Below are 24,364 nucleotides of genomic sequence, written 5' to 3'. Positions count from 1 at the left end.
GCTCTGTGGGATAGCTGCCCAGAGTGCTGATGCAAGTGCAGCAAATGTAAACACGCTATTGCACAGGCAGCTGACAGTGTGAACACACAACAGCAGTTTCCCTTCAGTGCTCTCTGAGTGACAATGTAACTCTGCCAGTGAAGACATACCCTAAGTACAGCTGCAGGGAATTTAAAGCTCTTTGGTCATCATCATTCAAAGATAGCCGCACCCAAAACTGACTGGTCTGTGGTTGCTTCCTATCATAGGCTACCAATCTCAAAAGCAGCCACCTACAACCCAATTTGCATAATGGCATGAAAGCCACTCCTGATGCTCAGCTACATATTATAGACTCTACAACCAGAAGTTGATGAACGATTTTATTTCTGCAAGGCAATAAAAGTAACACAGGGAGAGGAATACTGAAATTGCACTGTGTATACAAAAAGGAGAAAGATACAAATAATGCTTATGTGATTTTTCCCAGTTACAAGACTTACCCATTTACTTAATAGTAATTTTCATGAGACATTTTCACTAGTGACCTTATAAGTAGGACCCCATGTAAATCATGAATACCATCATGTGGGAAGATGACAGATTTTATGGATTGGTCATGGCAAAAATGGAAAATTTCACAGTTTGTCACGGATTAATGGAGAGGGCTAGAAAAACATAAAGTCATTTATATTGATAAAGAATGATTCTGAGATGTTTCAAGTTATCTTTTTAATGAATATAAATCACAAAAATATGTGACAGCCTGTCAATGTAATCTGAAATTACTATTTTTAAAACGATGAAAGCCACAGAAAATAAGGAGTCAAATGGTGAACGTCTGGGCGGGCTTTGTCAGAGAAAGCACCAAAAATAACACTTTAGGATGGCACCACTTCAAATGAAATTCAATATGTTCGAAGCAGACATTTGCGGTGATGTGTTCAGCATGTTCATTTATATGAGCTCTGACACATAAAGCAAACACTAAGGGACAGTGTGGGGAATCTCAAGTCACTGTACGTGTAAAGTACCTTCAGCGAACACAATGAAGTCCAATTTGAAGGCAATGGAATTACTCTGGATTTACACAAGTGTAGCTAAGATCAGAATCAGGTCCCATGCCTGCTGTCATGTCATCTTAGGCTGTGCTCTTGGAGGACTGGAGATAAAGCTGAGCCTGGTCTATATTTGGATGGGTGTGGGCACTGCTTTTTGGGTGTCTGGGCTTCTGGGTGGCCTGTTTCAGACACTGTATAAATGAACATGTTCCTTGCAAAGGTAACACTGGCTGCTATGAACAGGTATCTCAAGTTGGGCAGCTCAGAGACTGGGGTACCCAGAAATCAGTGACTGTAAAATTGAAATTTGGCTGCATTTAGAAAGAAAAATCCAGGTACAGCAGGAAGTGATGTTGGTAAAATATGTTATAGGAAAAGCATGAGATAAACAGAGTAAGCCAGAATTTCTAAACCTTGTGAGGCAGCATGGCTCAGGGATATATCCCTCACTCTTTTCTTCACTGCATCTCTTCCAAAATGTGGCTTCATTTGGTGCTTGCTTTGCTCCCGTACTCTCTAGTTTTGAAAATGTACATGTATTTCTTCTGAGCATGGCCTACCACTGACAGCAAATATCTCTCAACATTCTTGGCTCAACTAAAGTAAATCCAAAAATCCCAAGAAAGCTGGAGTAAGCAACAATCTCAGGCCAGTGGAGAGATTGTTAGACACATTGGACATCACAGATTGTCATAGAGCAGCAATGGAAGGGAGAAAGATCTGGGGGGCAGCTCAGGGGACATCCCGTTATTGGATCCTGGGGGGATTTGGGGATTTTATCTGGGGGGATTTAGAAGTGGTAGAGTGAGTAAAAAAAGCTATTAGGGATTACATTGATTTTACTTTGCTCAAATCACTATCCCCTCCAAAAATATACTTAGAATATGTACCTGCAGCTTACTGCCCTGCAAAGTCATTCTTGGACTCTGTGTCTGGAAAAATTAATTTCCATAAGGACATCGCATTACCTAATGAACTCTGCTAAGGGCATAATACAACATGGAAATAACACCTCCTGCAGTGGATTTTTACAGAACAGTGAAATGATAGAAAGGCACATAGCCAACTAGAGGGGCAGTTTTCACTACATCCTGAGGCTGCAGGCAATCCCCTAAAACATGTTTGCAAGAGCGCCTATGGCAGTAGGAACAGTTTGCCCCTAACTAACTGTATGGAATGTATCAACTTTACATTCTACATGATTGTTATAAAACACAGATGGTCATGCTTTCTACTGTAATTGAGGTCCATGTATTCTGTGGCAAACTGGACATATATTCTATAGCAAGGTCATTAGATTCTGTAGCTCTACAATGTAGCCTGAACATTCTGTTGCTTTTAATTTCAGTTAGAAAATGTACAATATAAGTAGCACAATGTTTTTTATGTTGATATTAAATTCAATTTCCTTCATCCCCAATTTTCAGTGTGCCAGAGATTTCAGTATTGACAAATTGTAGAAATGATCAGGGCTGAAGCTGAAAGTTTTGACATCTGGGTATAGGACACCTGTTCAGGCATGTTGGCCCCGAGTCTGTAAATTGATCTGCACAGGTGAAGGAGTAAGTTTGTGCCTACATGGATCACTTTGCAGGACTGAGATCTTTGGAACTGCTGAATAAACGCTTTAGCTGTGTGTTTTTGCTAAACTGGATAGCAGTGGATAGATGTGTTGCTTTGAGATGAGCGGATCTGTTCACAATATGCAGACCTAAGGTTTCAGGCTGTCTCAGGAAGATGTCACAGCATCGGTTTACATTTGTGATTGGTTTGGAAGGTTTTCTTTGCAACCAGGAGGGCTAGAAACATCTTTTAAAATACAAGCTTAGATTCTGAAGCATAATTACACACCAAGAGATGGACTCCACAGAGAATTCCGCAACAGGAGTACTGTGCAATACAAAGAGCCCTACCTAGTGTGTTTAACTTGGGCTGTGATGAAAAGAAAAAAAAATTATATTACACCCAAAGGTAGCTACAGATTGAAATCCTCACAGTAATGAACCTAGTTTTAGAGGAGAATGCAGACTGTCATCTCCCATTCAATTTCAAATTATCATCACCAAAATCTATTCACTGTGCCATTTTCAGCTCTCATTATGATTTTTCTCAGTAGAATTAGGTACTAAAATTCCAATTCTTCATATGTTTTATAAATCGTAGTAGTAGACTTGACTATTTTGACCTTTTCAATATTCCTTGGTGTGATTGGTTACATTGCTCTGTTGATCTGTTCCACATCTCATAGTATTTTACAGCATCTCTAACCTAGCAGGAAGTAGATGGAGTAGATAGTCAATGAGGACATAGGGTATAATGGTCAAAGTACAGACATTCTTGCAAAATATTTCACGGAATATATTAAGTATTAAACCTCTGATAGAAAATTCTTATTATTAACATTATACCAAGAACAGAAAATAGAGTTACATTTTTGCAATAAATTGGAATAATAGTAAATGGTAAAAATGAAACCCAACCATGATACAGACTTACTGCTAAATTGCTGTGTACTGTCCTATATTAGCTCAGAAATTTGCCTTTCAGTAAATACTCTGAATAGGATAAGATTATTAACCACAATCTTTTAACCTTTACCCAACACTTGAACTGAACCTAATAAAAATGTGCTAGGTTAAAAAATATTATTTTTCATTTCTATGTACTTCTCTATTTCTGGGCTCCATCTGGGATTGGAGGATGCCTTGAAATGCCATGATAAAGTTTGATTGTCTATTCTTGTGCTGATCCTGAAGCAGTAAATGCCACAGTTTTCATAAACAATACTTTTCTTGTAAAAAGCTTTTAAAAATTCCAGTCCGGTTTGCTGATCTCAATAGTCTGAATAATGTGAATAAGCATCTGAAATTCTTGAGGTCTCCTTGCTAACACAAGACTGCATGCTTGAAAAAGCAAGTAAATAAAGCATTTTGGTACACATATTTTAGACGAATTAGTAACAAGAGACACCATAGGTCTGATACTCCACTCTTTTAAACCTGTTTCATGGCACAGTGACTTCCTCAGCAGGGTGGATTCAGTCACACTAACATAAAGTTAGCGCAACAGAGTGGATAACCAGGTCTTTGTGCCTCTTTTAAAACCTTACAGATGCCTTTTATGTGGCTGCATTTTTTTTGGCTATGGTAGTGTGATCTGACTACAGTCCAAATGTGTTTTTTTCGCTAAGTAGTGTGATCTGACTGCAGTCCAAATCTGTACATCATATCCCATATCATTAGGGCCCCATCTGTGATGCCAATACACAACTGAGACTGAGATATTTGTACGCCAAATAGTTTGGGTGAGCCCCCCCAGTATTTAAGTTGCTTCTTTACCTTTGAATAAGGAATTGCCCTCTATTGCTCCCGGTTATAAAGTATTATAAAATAGGGTTTTTAGAATTAAAAGTCACATTTTGATTTATATCTATTTGAATGTCAGGGGTATTTTAAAAAGCATTTGCAATTAGTGTACGTTTAGTAGAAACACTGAATTTTCCTAAAATTAGGCCTATCAGTCTGCATATTAAATATACTTTCATTTTAGAGTTGAAAGTCTGACCCTATTGAAGTCAATGGAAGTTTTGCCATTCCTTTCAATGGGGCCATGATTTCATCTTTGATAGCTAAATATAGATCCAGTTGCCTAACTTCAGGCATATTATGGGATATTTTAAAAATAGCTTTTTAATTGTAATTCTTTTTCAGTGGGCCAAATTCATTTAAGTATCTCAGTATCCAAGAACATATATGGGTGCAGTGTAATTTACAGCAAGCTTTTGGAAACTTGAAACTAAAATCTTTCGCTTCCTCTTGCATGCTCACCATACACAAGGGTGTTTGTTTGTATTTTCCATGGGCTGATGATGTGTTGTCACTGAAACAGTTTTTTTTTTACTTTAAACAAAAACCAAGACAAAAGAAACACACATCTAAAGAACTGCATGCATTTTGTGAACAGCTATAACAGAGGGCTTGAATGACAAAGATGATCAGTAGTGTGATCTGGATCCACCAATAGGTGACAATTTAAAGTTTGGGCCAGAGTTTGCAAACACAAATTCAAGGATGCATTCGTTTTCTGGAAGGGTGCATAAGCTCATGCTTAAAGTTAAGTCATGTGCTTAATTGTTTTACTGACTAATAGGGATTGACTAAATTTGTTTATGTGCTTTTCTGAATTGGGCCTAAAATATACTAAAATTATATGTATATATGTAATTATACACATATGGGGAAAAAAACCACCTCATTTTCAGCCTACCAGCCTTGACAGTGTCTCTGAATGAAGCACCTTTGGTATTTAACTTTCATGCTTTTAATAGATGCTAGCTATATGTGAATAAGCATAACTTTATAATTAAGTAAATTGTGATGCAGGGAATCTATATAATAGACCTCAATTTCCAGGTCGCATGCCCTTTTAATTCCCTGCATGACACTCCAGCCTAAAAGGCACTAATAGAGAGATTCCAGTGTTGAAAAGAAAAGCAAGGGAAATCAGCATCTAAAACTTGGTAAGACTAGGTAGTAAAAGGTCTTTGTTCTGAAGATTGTTCTCCCACAGAGAAACAGAGTTCTCTTAGCCTTTACAGTTGATTCTCATGCTGCCGAAATATCATAATCAAAGCTCTTTGCCACCTTGTGTTGAATCCACTGTACTTGAAATCTTTTTTATTTAGTGAGAAACACTGTTTCTACCCTAAATAATGTAATAAAAGCATTTTAAATGTCAAATGAATATTCTCCAGTTAAAAATATCTTCTTTTTTATTATTATTACAATGGTGCAGGGAACTGCTCAGAGGTGACTGGAATGATTAAAAAGGAATGGAGAATATCTAATGGTTTTGCAAGGGGGATTTTGAGAATGCATCATACTGTCAGGCATCACTGATACTTTTATCCCCTGTTTCCTAAGCAGGGCGGTGCAAGAGTTTTGGCAGGCAATGGAAATGTCAGTCTGTGGGCTAAATGGAAAAGTGCTATGTGAAAATAATGCACCTGAAAATTCATTACCCGAAAGTCCAGCGCATCATCCTGTGATGTACCCTGATTTTTTCTGCTATGTTGCTTAAGGAATAGATCCAATTCCTAAATCGGGCTGCAAGGTACTAGCACAACATCACAATAAAAACAACTATAATCATACAAATAAAAACAACAACATATGTATATTTTGTACTTCTGTGGCCATCCAAGAACCTAAAGGATTTTACAAATATTGATTAATTGTATCTCAGCACACCTATGAGGTAGATATCATTATAGCTAGACAAAATATTCTACATGCATGGTGTTTTTGATTCAATGGATCTGTTTTTTAAGTCTGCAAAATTTCCCCAAAGTGGAAGTTAACCCAATACTAGCAACTTAATGCTTTACCTATCCCTACAAACACAGGCACTAACAATGCAGGATTCCCTACACTGCCCAACCAAAGTGCCAGATCCCAGTGTCAATTGCTGAAGTGGGTTTTGTCATATACATATCCAATACAAATGGAACAGCATCACTTCTGTTTCAAAATAACTCTAATTCTTCTGAAGCCCAACCCTTTACAAAAGCAGGAACAGATTAACTGAAAGGAAGGTCTGGATTAACTGATATGAACTGTGTCATGCAGCAATCAGATCATGTGACAATGTCCGTGATGTCATCACATGATCCTGGAACATGAGACAGCCTGCCGCAGAAAGGGGGTATGCGGAGAGTTGTTCCCATTTCACAGCACTGGACCAGGCCTCTAAAAAGGTGCATGGTGAGGAGATCTGGCTGGCCAAACACCTATGATTGAGGACTGGGGGAGGGACTCAGCTGCCATTGCTCCAGATCTGCAGCTCTCCCTTCCTCTTGTACATCCCTATTTTTATCACTGTCTCTCACCATGCCTCTTACATTTTGTTTCTCCTTCCTCCCCACATGTTTCCCCTTCCCTCTCTATTGAGATAATAGAGAATGTAGAGTCTGGAATGAATGAGGTGGGGAAGGAGAGGGAAATCATTTCATGATGGGGAAGACTGAATAAAGGAATGGCTAATGTAAGAGTCTAGGGATGGGAGAGGCTGCAGTCACAGGTTCTAAACCTGAGCTCTGCTACTCATTCATTTTATATACAGGGAAGAAAAGAAAAAAGGTTACAGGGAACATTGGCCATCTGTTAGAGCAGGAGCTCCTGAATAAGGGGAGGGAGCCCTGCCAGTCCATGTAACACCCTGCCAGCCCAGTAGAGGACTGTGCCTGGGTCGCAGGGGTTCTCATTAGGGATTAGAATGCCCAGCATGGCTGTACTTACAAAAGGCCTTCTGATTGCATTATGGGATGGAAATAGTGAGAGAACCATTTACTGGGGTCATAAAGACCCCCCTCCCCATACAGTATCTTCTGCATAGGTGGGTGTGGGCTGAGTCCTCCCTCCTAGATAGACCCTAGCCCATCTAGTGGCTCCACAAAGAAGGAGCACCTAGTCTAGCTAAAGAGAAGAAGCAGCAACCTACACATGAGTCCATGATGTCTCTTGTGTGGGTGGTACCTATCTTGACCATTACCATAAATACGGTGTACAAGGGCATGTAGGGGTGTCCTTAGGGTTCCAGACTGCTATAAAAGGGACCTGTACAGAGCACATGTGAATAGCCCCATTGACTTAAAGGGAAAATGAGTAAAAGCTTGTAGGTTCATGCCTTTATTACCAAACTGATCTGGCTTCAGACAGATAGTGGAGGGCTCTGCTATCACTAAACCCCTACATCATCTAGCACCCTGAGCATTCTTAGAGGATAGGCTTACATCTCTAAACTATGCAATGTATTGTTAAAGATAAATAATTGTTCAGCTATGTTTATTGGTGCAGGCAAGTGCTAAAATGTCACTGTTTTATGGGGAAAAGATTATGGCTGAAAAAACAACCTTCCGTTCCAACTACACTGCCTGCAGTACTACAATACCTAGCATATTGCCATTACTTCTAAATGGCTGAAATCAATCAGGGAAATGAAATGTAAAATATGACATTTTAACTAAGGTATGCAATTTACAATAATGCAGGTGACATAATGTAGAGTAAATTAAAGATATAAGAAGACTGTTCTGTAGGAATGTCAAATTTTAACCAGCATTAAAAGTTTTCTTTTTAAATTTCACTCAGCCTTTAATACTCACAGAATAATGAAAGGAAGATGCATGGTATAAAATACCCTGTCACTCATTTCAGCTAATGAATAATGATACCATTTTATGCATTCAAATATTCCCATGGTAGCAACAAAGGGTACACTGAGTATGTACTCTTTGATGAATAGTATTAACACTTGTCAAAATAATTATGATGGTGGATAGAAACCACTGAAAACAATTATCATATTCTTAAATGCAGGGAATCATAGGCATTATGTGATATAAGTTCCTCTGAGTTGATGTTATCCTGAAATTTCAAACTGATGAAGTGTAGCTATTTTAGGCAAGTTCATTTAAGTTACAGAGTGGGATGAAATACATTAAAGAGGACTAGATTTAGAGTACAAGCAGCTTTGTCTTAACTTCAGTGTATAATTAACAGATATTCTAAAGCCCACACAGCTATTGGATGTTGAGGAACAAGTCAAATAGCATTTCCACTGGGTAAACTAAATTATATAATTACGTTTGCAATGAAATAAAATATTTTTTAAAAGTTTAACATTTTTTCTCTTGGAGTGTTTACCTTTCAACAACTTTGCAAAGAATATGAATATCTGTACATTTATTGGTCTTTGGGATAGAACTCGACTATAACTTTAACATAGATCTTTTTAAACAATTAAGTGTTATGATCCAGAAAAATGTCTGTAGAATGTTTGAGCCACTATTTATATGGAGATTATTATTCTGTGATTGTCTTATTCCTCCTACCTTTAGTATAAACCATATATTTAGTGGGTGGTATTTTAAAGAAAGAGAATTTATCTGGGTCAGATTCTGCCATTCTTCCTTACAGTGAGGAGTATCTTAATTTGAGTAATGGCCATAGATTTCACTGATAGTACTGATGAAGTAAAGCATTGTTCCACATAAATAAGGTGGCAGAATCTGGCTCATTGTGTTTTTTTAAAGAACAATCTTAATGCCTAAAACTGTTGTTTATTTCCTAAAACAAAGCTAGAAAATATATAGTTATCTTCCCTTACTCCGAGAAGATGAATGCGTGAAGAATTAAATGAAGGCTTTATATATGTCTCTTACCTTCCTCTGGATGCATTTTTTTAAAATAATGATCCACTTACAGTGTTTTTAAATAGCCATTCCTTTCAGGCATTCTTCTAGTGATACTGTAGGTCACTTATCATTACCTAGATTTACATTGTGGAATTGATTAACCATGAAAATAATTTAAACCAAATTAGGCAACTATCAAAAATGAGCATGAGGATTATAGTAGAAGGCAGTCTATGAAATAAAGGGTCAGGGAGAGGGCAAATGGATAGCAACAGTGACCTATTTCTATCTGTTTATCTTAAACAGGTATCAGACACCTATCACCTTGGTATGTAATCACCAAACAAAATTATAAAGAAACAAAGACATTTGGAACTAATGATGTTTTCTCTCCCCATGTTTCTGGGTTACAGGGGTGGTTGAATTTCTCTGTCTTTGAATTTTGGGTTGTTTTTATATTGACAGGTGGTTCTTGTGGTAAGGTTTTATCAAAACAGTGTTTCACTCAGCAGTCTGAATGCAGTCAGACTTGTCTTATTGTGAGCCGTTCTTATGAGGAGTTCCAAAGCAAGAGTCCCACTGCTGTGAACACTGACCCAGTGCCTGAATTTGGATCTCTAGAGCTGCATTATCCCTGTGGAGTTGAAGGAGACAAAATGGTCTCTGAGGCAACAGGTCCCTATTCAGTAAGGACTTTGCAGATTAGGACCAGATTTTTTAATTCTGTTCAGGAGTAAAGGGTGGCCTGTGGAATTTACAAACCATATGCGATGTGTTCATGGTGGTATTTGGTACATCTGGCATCAACTTCATTTAGTCCCTGGTAGAGTGAGCTGCAGCTAAGCTGCATATATGAGAAGATAGCATGAATCAACACAGCTAGGTTGAAGCTAGAAGATGATATTTTTGACAGTGTGGCCACCTGTGATCCAAAAATAATGATAAACTCAACAAGACACCTAGGCTTTGCACCATTTTGAGAATCTGTGGTCAGATTTCCTTGATTGCTGGTGGAGTGAAAGTACTATTCTAGTTCCTCAAAGCATTCCTACTTCCAATATAATTTCTGTCTTTCCTGGGTAGACCTTAATGGATTGGGACCTGGCTGTCTGTAAAATCGCCTAATATTTTGCACCTCTATAGCAACTTCCACCAGTGGATTTTAAAATGCTTAACAAACATTAATGAATTTAGCCTGACAATACCCCTGTGAGGTAGATAGTTATAATTATGCTAATTTTATAGGCAAAGAAATTGAATCACAATGAGATTATATGAGTCACTCAAGATTACTGCAGCAGGTCTGTTTACTCCGTCCTCATCTGGTGTGTGTGCTGCCTCAGTTGGTTGCTGAGTTAATTGGTGGTTTGGTGCTTTTGGCCCTTTGGGCAATAGCAAAAATCCATCCCTTCTGGGTACCACAAAGGGAAAAAAAAACCATAGGGGTTTCAGCCAGTTCCTTTGCCTGTTGGCTACAGGGTTTTCTGCTCACCACTTTCTACTGGAGCTGAGGCATTGAGGAGCCCAGACCTGGACTCTTCTCTCCATAAAAAAGCTCCAGCCTCAATAATGAACTTTCGCCTTCCCCTAGTGTTGCTTCCAACCTTGGTTTGCTTGTTTTCTTATTCTTTTTAATCAGGAAACTCCCAGGCCAGGTCTTCACCCTCTTCCTGAAACAGGCTTCAAATGGAAAAAGTGGCTTGGTTTTTATTTCCACTTTCTGTAGTTTCATGATTTGGGAGGAAGCCAAACTCAAGTCAGAGCTGGGACTTGAAAGGGCAATGACACATTATGTCCACGGCATATCCAAATCCCCTCCCCCCAAAAAACCAAACCAACCAACCAAACCAAAAAACCACACAACAATAACAAAACACCCCATACGCAACTCCTGCTTTTCTGTCCTTTCGCTTTCCTCCTTACCCTGTGGCTCTTTCAGTTTCTGCAAAAGTACACACATAAATAGCCTCTAGGAGCAAAAGAGAAAGCTATCTAGAGTGTATAAACTAAATTAGCCGTCCATACAGATTGTTATACACGTGTAACTCTTTAATACCTTGGGACAGATTCTACTGTGTAGGGGAACTCTCCGAAGGTGGAAAGTTAATGGAGGTGGTGTAGCCACCTCCTATATCAGCCACCTCCTCACACTCAGACCTACTGTAGAAGGTTTTGAGGGAATGCTCTGGGTGGGCATGGTGGAAGGGGGAGGGAGCAGACATAAGAAGTGCTCTACTCCACCTGATATAATACTGATGTAAGGTCCCTGAGGCAGCTTCTAACCTGTGTCAGGAGCCTAAATACTGAACAGTGTTACAGAATGACTGTGCAAACTGAATTCCTATTAAATAACAGAACTGAAGCAACATAATGGTGCTGATAGAGGGGTTTTCATTTGTTTAATAGGTTCTCTTGACCTTAAAGTCAACTTCAAGTGAAGTGAAGTAAATTGGGAGGAAATTGGTCAAGTCTCCCAAATGTCAATTTAAAAAAAAACAACACCTGGAAAAATCAATTATTGTCCACATTCAGATTGTTGAACTACTCAATGCTATAATTAAAGCTTGCATGTAATAAATGAAGAATGGTTTACTTGAGGCCCTCTAACTGTAACTAACAGCAATCAATCTTTTATTCAACTCTGGAGAATCACAAGCTTACTTCAGAATTTTACTGCAGCAAATACCCTACTATCCAGCATGTGGCTAGTTCTGTAATTACTTTAGCCTTTGTACTATTCCAGGATTCACTAAGACTCAGACACTGCAATCTAGAAAGAAAGCAAAACAAAATGGGTACTAATTAAAATGATAACTTTTCTCCCACAATTTTGCCAAGTGGCAAAACAGGATTTTTTTAAATTTGGAAGTGATGAAAATGTAGAAAGGTTCTCTTCCTTCTTGGTAGTTCTTTAAATAAGAAAAATGGATAAATGCAAATACCAAATGCTGAAATTAGTGATATTACAACTGGTCTATAATAGGCATAAAGATGCAAGTATATGGATCAGAGCCAAAACCCACAAGGCCCTATGTGCACATGGGTATACTTAAGGACAGCTCATTTGAGATCATTTATCACACATGTAATTTGCTGTTTCTCACCAAGGGAAAGTATCTACTAGACCATCAAGCTGACATCTCTCTAAATCCTTACCTTACATCATTGTGAGAGTAATACATTTTCCTTTCTGTGATTCATATATTGGCCGAAAAAAACTACAGTTATTAATTATTGCGCATAGTGTTTAATACTTTAATGATCTGGCTTACATTCAGACTCGTATGATTAACCAGTGTCCTCAGGTTATATGTATCCATAATACTGCAGAGCTGACAGAACCTGCCCCTGCTTTGAATGTAGTATCTTGTCTTGTACCCTCAAATAGCACCAGCATTACTACAATACAGAGGCTAATAAACTATTTATAAAACATTGAAATCTATCAGGATGTGGAGAAAGTTACCATTCCCCATTCTCAAAAGCACAAAACTGTGACACTTGCAATGGCAAGAATGTTTTGTAACAGAGCCTGGGTGCATGAATTCAGATAACTTGACAAATGATACAAACCTTCATTTAGCAGTTACACTAAATATTTTGAGTGGTTTGAAATAAAAATCAGTTAACATATTATTATTTTTTATTTTGCCAGCCACATCTGGAAGAAGTACCATGCAAATACCACAGTAATTCCAAATGACTGGAGCCAGGAAATGCCAGAAAATTGGAAAGAGAATTTGTTTTGGTAAGGTTTCTAGATCAAAACGTTTCAGATGTGTCTGAAGCATACAAATCCCTGACTGACTTGATGATCTGTTTATCTGTCTATTTCTCGTGCCCTGTATGTTGGCAACATATGCATAATGAATATTCCTAAAATGCAAATTTGAGCAGTTCTGCACTTAAATTTGATTGAAAACTTGGCCCCATTTTCACACTAACCTAAGACCTTTTTCAGAGTGGTGTGCAGTCATAGCTGGGTGACAGTCTAAAACAAATCCCATCTCTTTTTCTCACTGTTCTCTCAGTCCCACATAATATTTTGTATCAATAAGTGACTCAGCAATATGTATTCCACATCCTGCTAAATCTGTTTGTCCTAGGGTGACCAGATGTCCTGATTGTGTAGGGACAGTCCCGATTTTTGGGTCTTTTTCTTATATAGAGTCCTATTACCCCCACCCCGTCCCAATTTTTCACACTTGCTGTCTGGTCACCCTAGTTTGTCCCTTTACTTCCTACATACTTTCATGGTCACCTCTACAAAGGTGCAGTGCTGAGCACTATGTGTTAGTTGCCAGGTAAGATTAAAGGTATCCCTGGGAGATGCCTTTGAAGCTGCAGAGAGTAAATGGTTCTAATCAGGCATAAGTTCCCCCTGTATCATAGGCTTTCATGGCTTTGGCATGTCATTTGCAAGGATCCCTTACTTCTACATGCCATTTTTGTTTAGCAGAGAATAATTTGTCAGCTTTTTGACAGAATAGCAACTCATGGTCACTGGCAGTCTTTGGTGCTTTTTGGTGTCCGATTATTAGAGAATTAGGTAGCATGCAATTTCCTGTAGAATCTGTCAAAGTCAAAATTCCCCTGAGCCAATGACTCATTGGGTTGTTGCAACCAGTACACATCAGTTCCATAGCCAACAGTATACATGGGAATGATGCGGCCAGCATCACGCCTGACTGCCTTCATTGCTGTAACCTGATGGATCAGACACCTATTTTGCACCTGCGTGAACTGGAGGTGGCCTTTCAGTATGAGAAACCATGCACCTATTTAAATGTGGTGGGGTTTTAGTCTATTGTATTGGTGATTATATTTAATTGTTACCTATATGCTCTATCATGTTCCTGCTGTTTTCCCTGACCTGTCACAGTTTGATTTAAATTCAAGAAGGGTTGCCCTCCATCTGTGTCATTTCTGGGAATGGCATTACCACACTAGTAAATTATGGTTTCAGAGACTGTAATATCTTACAGGGAGAATCTTTTCTAAAGATGGCATTCATCTGGGAATTTTGTCATAAATGTAAACATTTCCCCCATTAGTTAGTACACATTTGGCTTTCAAAATATACTGCCCTCTTTTTGTTGGGACCACGTTCACTATACATATACTCCTGGGTAAAAGGTTACAAATAGAGGTGAGTGAATTTTGACGTGTGAATTGAAGTTTCATAATTCATGTTGTCTTAGTTAGTTATATGAGTCTCATTATATTATTTAATTTTCCTCTTTAGATTACTTATGTAACTGAACAACCAGAACAGCATGAGTTTCAGTTTGTATATTCCAGTATAATAATCCTAGGGCACATATAGCACTGTTAATGATCAGATATGGAATTTCAACACCCATTTTTAGTGAATATTTGAATATTCCAGCTAAAAATATAATTTTGCAGGAGTGACATTATTAAGGTCTGTACACTAGCCAGGTAGATGTTTTAAGCAATGTGGAAATATAAGACCTATCCTTCCCAACTTTCACCATCATCCATCTAAAAGTCCAACCTTCATATAACTTTGGATTCCTATAATGTGTCTTCTACAGTCTTCTCCATTAGTGGCAGTTCTGGATGACCTATGTTTTACAGTATCTTAACTTTTCTAACTGGGCTGACGTAATTTTTCAACAGTGACAAACTTGTAATGCTAGTTTGTTTTGGCTGACTATTTGAGCCCAGCTCAAAAATATATATATATAGTTTTGAAAATTGAGTGCCAACAAACCAGTAAAATATCTCTAGAGAAAATCTTGGTGAACATCACACAGCAGCAACACATCAATCAATTGCTTAATATTCTTTCTTTCTTTCTTTCTTTCTTTCTTTCTTTTTCTTGACTTAAGCCTGAGATGCTCTGTATTTCCAGTAAAAATCTAGCTTTAGATTACTCCTTTAGATATAGTTTTACATTGGTAAAGTAGTTTTGGTTTTTTACTATAATAATCCTTTTATTGGTATAGATACACACTCTATTCATTGTATACAGAGGGCATTTTCTTCCTTTTTTTGAAAATCAGGATTTTATTTTAATTTTTTCCCTAAAATCAAAATGGTTCCTTGCACTAGATCCTATGAGAAGAAGAAAATACTACTCTTAGGACAGGTTTTAAGGGATAGAGTAAAACAAATAATTATGCTCTGTATCTCTATACTAGATTGAACCAAAGTCCCAAATCTGAACACTTTCAAAATGTGAAGTGTTCCAAATATGGATCAAGAGCTACAATGGAAAGCTTGGACCCACCTCAGCATATAATATGTGTATGCTGGGGGTTCTAGTCACCAGCTGGGCTCAAATAGTCAGCCAAAACAAACTTTGTTTCTGTCCCTTCCTTCAGGGGTCTGTTTTATTGTGTTCACAAAGAAAGAAAGAAAAATGTGCCAAAATAACACAACCATTTGATAAAGGGTTCAGACAGGAGCCTTCTGGCCTCTAGTAGCTACCAGCCAAGGCCTTCCCCTCCCCTGGCAGGGGATCCACAGGGCCCACTTGCCTGCAGCCTCCTGCTCTGGTTACAGGAAAGTATATTTCCTACTCTCTCCTAGTTTTTCCCCACCCTCCCATGTAGCTGGGTCCTCCTTTATATTGCCCAGCTGAGAGTATGGGCCAGTCATGAGCTAATTCCCAACACAAGCCTGCTGGGCTTCTCTCTGGAGCAGGAGCATCTGCTCTCTGCCCTCTACCCCAAAGCCATTAAAGGGGCAGATCACCCTGTTACACTGTGGTTTGGTGGTTGCAAAGCCTCTACATACCTTTTAAAAAATGGTTCGTGTGTATCTTAAATTCTTGCTTAGATATATTTTTATTTCCTGAGGCATTTGTCTAATCTAGACTTCCATCTATCATAACTGTCTCCTAGTATCTCTGGAGTTTATATGACCAGATTTTATATGACCAGATAGATTATAAATAAATACATACATACAAGAAAAAATATAGGTTGTTCTTGCTGGGGAACATTTATACATGTATACAGAAAGAGAAGGGGTATCGCTTCAAGCCTTTCCTTAGGTATATATTTGCTATTCATTTTAACAGACACATTTTTACTAAAGAGTAAAACAGTATTGTGTTGTTAGCATTCTATCCACAGGTACATTGTGATAAGTATGGTATAAATCCCTAGACTGATAGTTAGATGATATCTACCATTTTCTCTTGGAAATATACCAAGACTTTTCTCTTCCGTTTGACAGCCCATAAGTCATGACCAGTGTTAAAAACCTCTCCTGAAATATTAATTTACTTGAGTTTTACATACCAACCAAAGAAAATCATTAGCAATAACCATTTTAATCTGTCAATATAGTTTTATAGGCATACTTATATCCTAACTTCTTCCTTTTGTGCTGATTGTGTTTAGAGACTGCAGTCCAATAAGTGAAAATATATTTTTTTAGTAAAAGATGCCAATATCACACTGAGGCAATCCAAATTAAATTTATTTCCAACATTTATCTTCAATATACTGCTGAAATCCATGAAGCACTGCACCTGTGCTGTTGTAATAATAATAGTAGTAAAAAATAAAAAATCCTATCCCAAGCTGTGTCCCTATCCAAAGCAATGTTAATAGAAAATGAAAACCAAACAAACAATAACTTAAACACAATTGTGGCATTAGCAAGATGCATACTGCTCAGTCATTGACTTGATTCACATCCCATCCCCATCCATTTGTTGTTTATTAAGGGCCTGATCCAATGTCGATTGAAGTCATTGGGAGTCTTTCCATTGCCTTCATGGAAGCTGTATTGTCCCCCTTAGAATGTAAGTTCTTTGGGGTGGAATCTTTGTTGACATATTTGCCTTTAAAACATCTAGCATGCTTACAGTGCTGAATGAATAATTAAGAAATACTAATGACTATTAAATACAAATAATTGTATACAGTAGTGCCTGTCATCTCAAAGGACCTCAAACAGCTTCAAAACTTGACAAAGGGTGGAATCACTTCACTCATTCCTGACATAAGTGAAATGAGGTGGCTGTTTGACAGCACTTAACAACTTTTCACAGCTGTTAGGGCAAGAAGGAGCAGGAAGACCACTGTACACAATGGAAACTACAGGCAAAATGTAGTTACTTAAATTGGAAATTTGAATAAGCTATCAGGTTAAGGCCCCTTTTCTTGCAAAAAGTGCAGTGGCATCTCTCTGATTCCAAATTATTATATCCTCAGGCCAAAAGCATGGTATCCCTAAAAATGGGGAATTGATAGCTTACTGACTCAGAAGTAAGATTTCCCTGTGGTGCTATCACTGCAGAATGTAGTGTCAATGAAAGGTCTCTATCCCTGTAAACAACCAAATGTTTTATTCTATTATGATCACTCCTATGACTCAGCAAACACTGGGCTCACTGTTGAATTCTCTGAGCAATTATTTAGCGATCTACCCAAAATATAGCTGTTTATATGCTGCTAAATATTTGGAGCTGTGGGTTTGACCGTTAGATGAAATATATAATACTACATCATTATTTTATATTTTATTTTTTGATCAATTAAATTTACCTTCTTGATTCTAGCTTCCTTCCCCACACCCACTCATACTTAGGACTAGTCTCCTGGCTTGTCCCTTGTTGTTTTCTTGCTATTATTCATACGAGAGCCTTCTGCTCCACTATTCCTGACTGAGTATTGGTGAAATCCTAGCCCCACTAAAGTCAATGGAAAAATTTTAGTGGCAGTCACCCACCTTTTCTACCTAATATTTATGTTCTATCTTCCTCAGAGATCATTTGTTTTTAAACTCTGTAACTGTACTACTTAGTTCTGTAAAGCATAATAGGCCAGATGGAAACCTCACTGAAGTTAATAGGCATCTTTCAAATTCTTTCAGTGGGGACTGGATCCACTCCTATGAATATGCAGTTAATATGAAAGACAATATACAAACTTAAGTTTTTATTGCTGTGTTTTTACCATCAATACTGAAAACTGAAGAATATTTTTTGTTTGCAGTAGTAACTATGCTAAAGAGGCCACTGCCAAGATATGTAAAGAATTCTGTATTCAAATATGTTTTCTAGTGAGTTTTGCACATACGACTGAGTTATACATCAAGGCAGTACTACAATCAACTGTTTGAAAGTGAAAATTAACTCTTGAAATTTGACTAACAAAATCTGCTGCACTTGTATAATTGGTTTCTCATTCCACACAAGCAAAGCAAGTGTTTACAGATGTGACACAGAAGGATGCAAATATTTGCTCCATAAACAATAGGTGGGCTTTTAAAGATACCGGGTTGTTAAAGCTCTTGAAGTTAGCTGATTAGGACTTGTGTGCCCATAAAAGTGGAGAGATTAAAAGAAAGGCTTGCAAATGTATTCATAATGAGAGAGGGGACCAGGGTTGTGTTTGGGACATGATTAGCTGGTAATCAGTAAAGAACAAACTGATTATTAGCTGTTCAATTCTTGTGATTCTTAGGGGATTCCACTCAGTGGCCTAATTAAACTGAGCTTGAAGTCCTCACATCTCCATTCAGTGGCAATTTCATTAAAATATTCAGTTCTTTGCATGAGATTTGCCTCTCCCCTCTTTAATCATATGTTTTGCATTTGTGTAACACCTTCCTTGATTAGTTTCTCTACAGGATTAGCTTCTGATAACTGCATGGCTTATGAAAGCAAATGTCACATATAAAACAATCCAGATATTTGAATTTATTATCAACTTTGGAATGGAAAATAATCAACATGGGCATTTTTAATTAAAAGGACTTTCCTCAGATTCTGAACTATTAACTTTTTAAAAGCTATCATACTGTGTGATGTAAAGTTTTTTAAATACAACAATCGGCAACAGGATGTTGAAGAATGCAAGAGTCCATGGCCACAAAAACAAGGTCCTCTGTTAACTACACGCATGGAGCAACAGGATTAGAACTCAGGACTTCAACATTACAACCCAGCTGAAGGAGCATTTCCAGCATGTCACATAGAAGATAAGTCTATATACATGAGTAAGACTGTTACATTTCCAGCAGAGGGCCTGTGGCACACGGAATAGGTTACAAAGAAAGTAACTTACTAGATGACTGGTTCAGATCAAATAGAGGGTGATCCAAATGTTCCCCCCATAAATCAAGTTGCTTGAACTTTATTAATATTTAGTCTAATGTTTTTTCTTAAATTATTTTTTATTTCTGCATCCCTCTGAATTTCTTAGATGTGCATGTGTCCTGAAATGAGGTGGCAAAATAGTCTATGAAATGATGTTTTTATGGTATATTCAAGTCATAAGAGAGGCAAGAAGTCCTGGCTATCTTGCGAGAAAGCCTCTATTCTAATTTTTGCAGACTTTAAACCTCTTTAGATCCACCTATTTTTATTTTACACGAGACCTGACTCTTACTTCACATACACTGGTGACATTTCACTGATTTCAGTGCAGTTACTCCTGATTTACACTGGTATAAATGAAAGCAGAATAAGGCCCAATACATTCAAACATCTAGGGGAGCAGAAAAATTAACCTTCATATTGCACTCTAGAAGTTGCTGTGTATGGACTAGATCCAATGCTCATTGCAGTCATGACTTTAGTGGGCCATGGATTAGGCTCAATAATTTACACCCATTGAAGAGCTGACCTCCGATTTTCAGAAGCAGGGCCGCCCAGAGGATTCCGGGGGCCTGGGGTCTTCGGCGGCGGGGGGGCCCTTCCGTTCCGGGACCCGCCGCCGAAGTGCCCCAAAGACCCATGGCGGGGACCCCCCCGCCGCCGAATTACCGCCGAAGCAGGACCCACCGCCGAAGTGCAGCCCGGTCTTCGGCGGTAATTCGGTGGCAGGGGGCCCCCACCGTGGGTCTTCTGGGCATTTCGGTGGCGGGTCCCTGAACGGAAGGGCCTCCCGCCGCCGAATTGCCGCTGAAGACCGAGCTGAACTTCGGCGGCGGATCCCGCTTCGGCGGTAATTTGCCAGTGGGGGGGTCCTTCCGCCCCGGAGCGGAAGGACCCCCCACCGGCGAAGACCCGGAGTGGAAGAAGCTCCTGGGCCTGGCCCCGCAAGAGTTTTCCGGCCCCCCCGGAGCAAGTGAAGGACCCCGCTCCAGGGCCCCCGAAAAACTCTCGTGGGGGCCCCTGTGGGGCCCAGGGCAAATTGCCCCTCTTGCCCCCCCCCCTCTGGGCGGCCCTGTTCAGAACTGCTGAGCTCTCAGAACTGCAGTTGTCTTCAGTGAGAACTATGGATGCTTATCACATCTGCAAAATCAGGCCTAAATAGCAGAACAGAGCGGTTTTCCAATATTTGGTTTTATCAATATCCTATATAAAAATACTGAATGCATAAGCCAGATTCAGTTATAAAACAGTTCAAGGGGTTTTCACTGTGTGACTTCTACTGATGTTAATAATAGCTATGTATATGTAGCTAAATCCTGGGGACCCTTTACACATTTTCCATACCATGATTTAATTTGATTATTTTTTGAGATCTGTTAAATACATTGGCTACTTTAAACAATTCCTAGCTTTTATGGTTTTGTTCATAGGCCAAAGAGAGAGGGAAACACCTGATAATATGGTGAGGGTTTTTGAACTGTAGCAGATATTACTGTAGTAGGTCGTTATCAGCTTACATTGAAAGGCCTTTCAACTAGACTAATAAGAAATGGGGGAAATGTCAGCTCTCCTCAGAATTTTGAAAAATGCTATGAAGAATTTCTTGGGATATTTCTAGTTTTCTACCCCCCCCCTCCCAAATGCTTCATTTGTTGGTGTACTAGTTTAAATGATAAGTCTAATTACTAATAGATAGTACTTAGATAATGCCTGTCTCCAGAGGATCTTAAACTAATTAATAATTAATTAAGGCTCACTTTACTCTTACTTGATAATTATTATTATTGTTACCTTCATTCCAAAGCAAGGGAACTGAGGCAGAGAATAGGTCAAATAAATTGCTAAAAGTCACATAGTATTATCAGTGGCACAGCAGGGGTGAGACTCCAGAAATCCTGTTTACAGTACCCTGTTTCACATGCACTCAGGATTTTAAATGTTATTTTCAGTGGAAACTAGATTGGCTGCAATAAGAGTGCTCCAGGGGAGAGAACCATTCTGTCAGTATAAAATTGTATGAAAGCATGAAGGGATCTTTTCCTTTGTCACTAAGGCTGAGGACTTTCACAGTGTTGCTTTAGTACAACTGCAGATCCACTACTTCCAGCAACAGTAAGCCCACAAGTTTAGTCCAGCCACTTGTTTTTAGTGCTGTGTTGTATAGCTCTGTTCTGATACATTTTCTGCTGAATACTGTTGCTAGTGTTGATGTAGTTGTATTGGTGCTAAAGCAACAGTGGGAGTTGTTCAGAAAAACCTTAGTGTGGATAAGATATTATTTTAATTGCTTAGTAGTACGAGCTCTAGCAACCAGAGACTATGGCTAGGTCTACACTGGGGGAGGGAGGGTGTCGATCTAAGGCCTGGTCTACACTAGGGTGGGGGGTCGAACTAAGGTACATGACTTCAGCTACGCGAGTAGTGTAGCTGAAGTCGAACTACCTTAGTTCGAACTTCTTACCTGTCCAGATGCCGCGGGATTGAAGTCCGTGGCTCCCCCGTCGACTCCGCCACCGCCGTTCGCGGTGGTGGAGTTCCGGAGTCAACGGGAGCGAGTTCGGAGTTCGAACTATTGCGTCTAGATTAGACACGATAGTTCAAACTCCGAGAAGTCGAACGCTACCTGTCGACCCGGCCGTAAGTATGGACGTACCCTTAGATACGCAACTTCAGCTATGCGAATAGTGTAACTGAAGTCGGCATATCTTAGTTTGATTTACCTGGCCGTGAGGACGGTGGCGAGTCAACCTTTGCCGCTCTCCCGTCGACTTCGCTTCCGCCTCTCACTGCGATGGAGTTCCGGAATCGACGGCAGAGCGATCAGGGATCGATTTTATTGTGTCTACACTAGACGCGATAAATCAATCCCCGATAGATTGATCACTACCCACCGATCTGGCAGGTAGTGTAGATGTATCCTCTGTGTCGTATTCCTAATATTTAATGGGATGAAAAGGGATTCTATATACAGACACACTGCAGATTGTCTCACATTTATTATTTTCTTCAAGTCAATAGTTAAAATATTCATAATTTAAATTCCTGCCATATCCTATACAAAGCACTGTTTAAGATGGTGTTAAACTCTTTAGCTTGATAATTATTATTAAAAGATTTAAATAATCTTAATTTAATAAACCTCTACATTATTACATACATTGAGAACCACTATTATTTAGTGCTCTTTACATCATTCTACAGGCACTGGAAGATCATCCAACTCATTAAAATAATAATAATTTAAAAAAAGGGTCAGATCCTTAGCTTGTATAAATCAGTGTAGCTCTGGCCCTTTATTTTTTGCAGGTTTGGCTGAAAAGGGTAACAAATTGTAAACTTAATGTTTCTGGTACTGGAAGGTTTATTGATTTAGTCTACATAAGTAAAAAAAAAAAAAGGAAGTGAAAACTATTTGTCAGTAAAAGAAGCCAGTAAGCAGAGAAGACCCTCAGCCGTCATTTGAACTCTTGGCCTAAATAACTGTAGTTACTGGTCAGGAAGCTATTGGTCTTGTAAGAAGAGTAATAGTCAATCATCACAAAGGCCCCTGTGAAACCATTTAAACAACTTTATTGATTTTTTTCCTGGTTGGCAGTGTTTAATTCAAACAACTCCCAAGGAGTACAAGCATCACTGCAGGCAAATTATCAAGTATTCTGGCCTTTCTCATTCTTTGACCACCACTGATACAGTTTCTAGTGACAAAAGTGAGCATTTCCCCCCCCTCTGCTCTGGGAATTGTCCTGTGTTAAGCTAACAAAAGACAGATAATGCAAGTGAAGGCTGGACCTCCATCCTTAACTCATGCTGTTGTGGAAAGAAAACAACAAACTCATGCATCTTCTCATCAGTAGTTGGAATGGTGCTAAATAATTTTGTAAAAGGTTTTGAGATTTTTCTTTTTCCATTCAATGTAAATCCCCATTAAAAGCTTGAAAAGGCACCTTTTCCCTCCACCTGCAAATATGTCACATTCAGGCTCAGTGCTGAGAAAACAGTAAATATGTTCCCAAAGCACTTGTCTCTACCCAGTAATGTAAGGGGTCTAGCCAAGTAAATAGAAAGCCCTAGGAAACAAGCAGATCTAATCTAAGCTTCTTTGAAAGTATTATGTATCTGCTATCAGGGCTGGATTTAGGGGCAGACAACCCAGGCGCTGTTTTTGTTATTAGTGACAAAAGGGAAAATAGAATGTTTGAAGTAACATGTTTCGGGTATTCCATATATGAAAGTTCTGGACATCTGTAGAATCTCACGGAACCTTCCAGATTTTCTGAAAACTATATTTTCCTCAAATCTCCTACAATGTTGTCAGCCATGCCATTGCGGGTATATAAGGGGTGTGGCATTGCCAGTCAGTCAGTGAGATATAAGAACAAAGTGAGAGCCCTGCTGTGATATTGTGAATCTTGTTATATTGTGTAATTGTGAAAATGTACGCAGTTTTAAGATTTGAAGAGTGTAAGTAGTGACTAATAAAGGACATATTTAATGAGACTCCAGAGATATCTTTCAAACCCCTATCTGCACAATAATATAAAAGAAATACTGTTACTTCTTTTGCCATGCTTAACATGTAATGATGATTTTCAAACACTACAGAACATAAACTTTTGCTTTCCCTAATATTGTCTGTTTTCCCCTGTAGAAAATATAAGGTGCCCCCAAAGAAGCCTTCAGGAGCTCAGTATAGGAAGTGAAAAGCTCAATTGCAATCTAGTTTGCAGCAAGGGGCAAAGTTGATGGGAAAATATCTGAAACGGAACAACATGGACCAGGCTTTACACAGTATCGATCATCCCAATACAGAAGAAATTGAGGAGTGAAGCGTAAATGATGGAAGTCCTATTATTAAGGAATTAGCAGATTTATCTGAAGATAAAGAATGGAAACGTGAGGAAAGTGATGGAGAATTGTCCAGTTTTCCTGGTGGCATCAAGGACAGTGATGATAAAGAAGAATGGGGCTCACATGAAAAGGAGAGTAATGACCAGGGGCGGCTCTAGGCACCAGCAAAACAAGCTGGTGCCTAGGGCGGCAAAATCT

At 38.8% G+C, this 24,364-nt stretch overlaps 1 long non-coding RNA gene across 1 annotated transcript; it reads right to left on the bottom strand.

Annotated features, from left to right (window-relative positions):
• Positions 1 to 3,210: 3,210 nt before the first annotated feature.
• On the bottom strand, positions 3,211 to 22,081 carry LOC123363685. Its single transcript, XR_006576860.1, has 3 exons — positions 22,039 to 22,081; positions 6,061 to 6,145; positions 3,211 to 3,308 (listed from the first exon to the last, which is right to left on the bottom strand). It is a non-coding gene; the product is annotated as an uncharacterized LOC123363685 (long non-coding RNA).
• Positions 22,082 to 24,364: the final 2,283 nt, after the last annotated feature.

The sequence above is a fragment of the Mauremys mutica genome, chromosome 2 (assembly GCF_020497125.1).
Source record: "Mauremys mutica isolate MM-2020 ecotype Southern chromosome 2, ASM2049712v1, whole genome shotgun sequence".
In the NCBI taxonomy this organism is placed as follows: Eukaryota; Metazoa; Chordata; order Testudines; family Geoemydidae; genus Mauremys; species Mauremys mutica.
The sequence above is the reverse complement of the archived record's forward strand: the minus strand, read 5'-3'. Positions and strand labels throughout refer to the sequence as shown.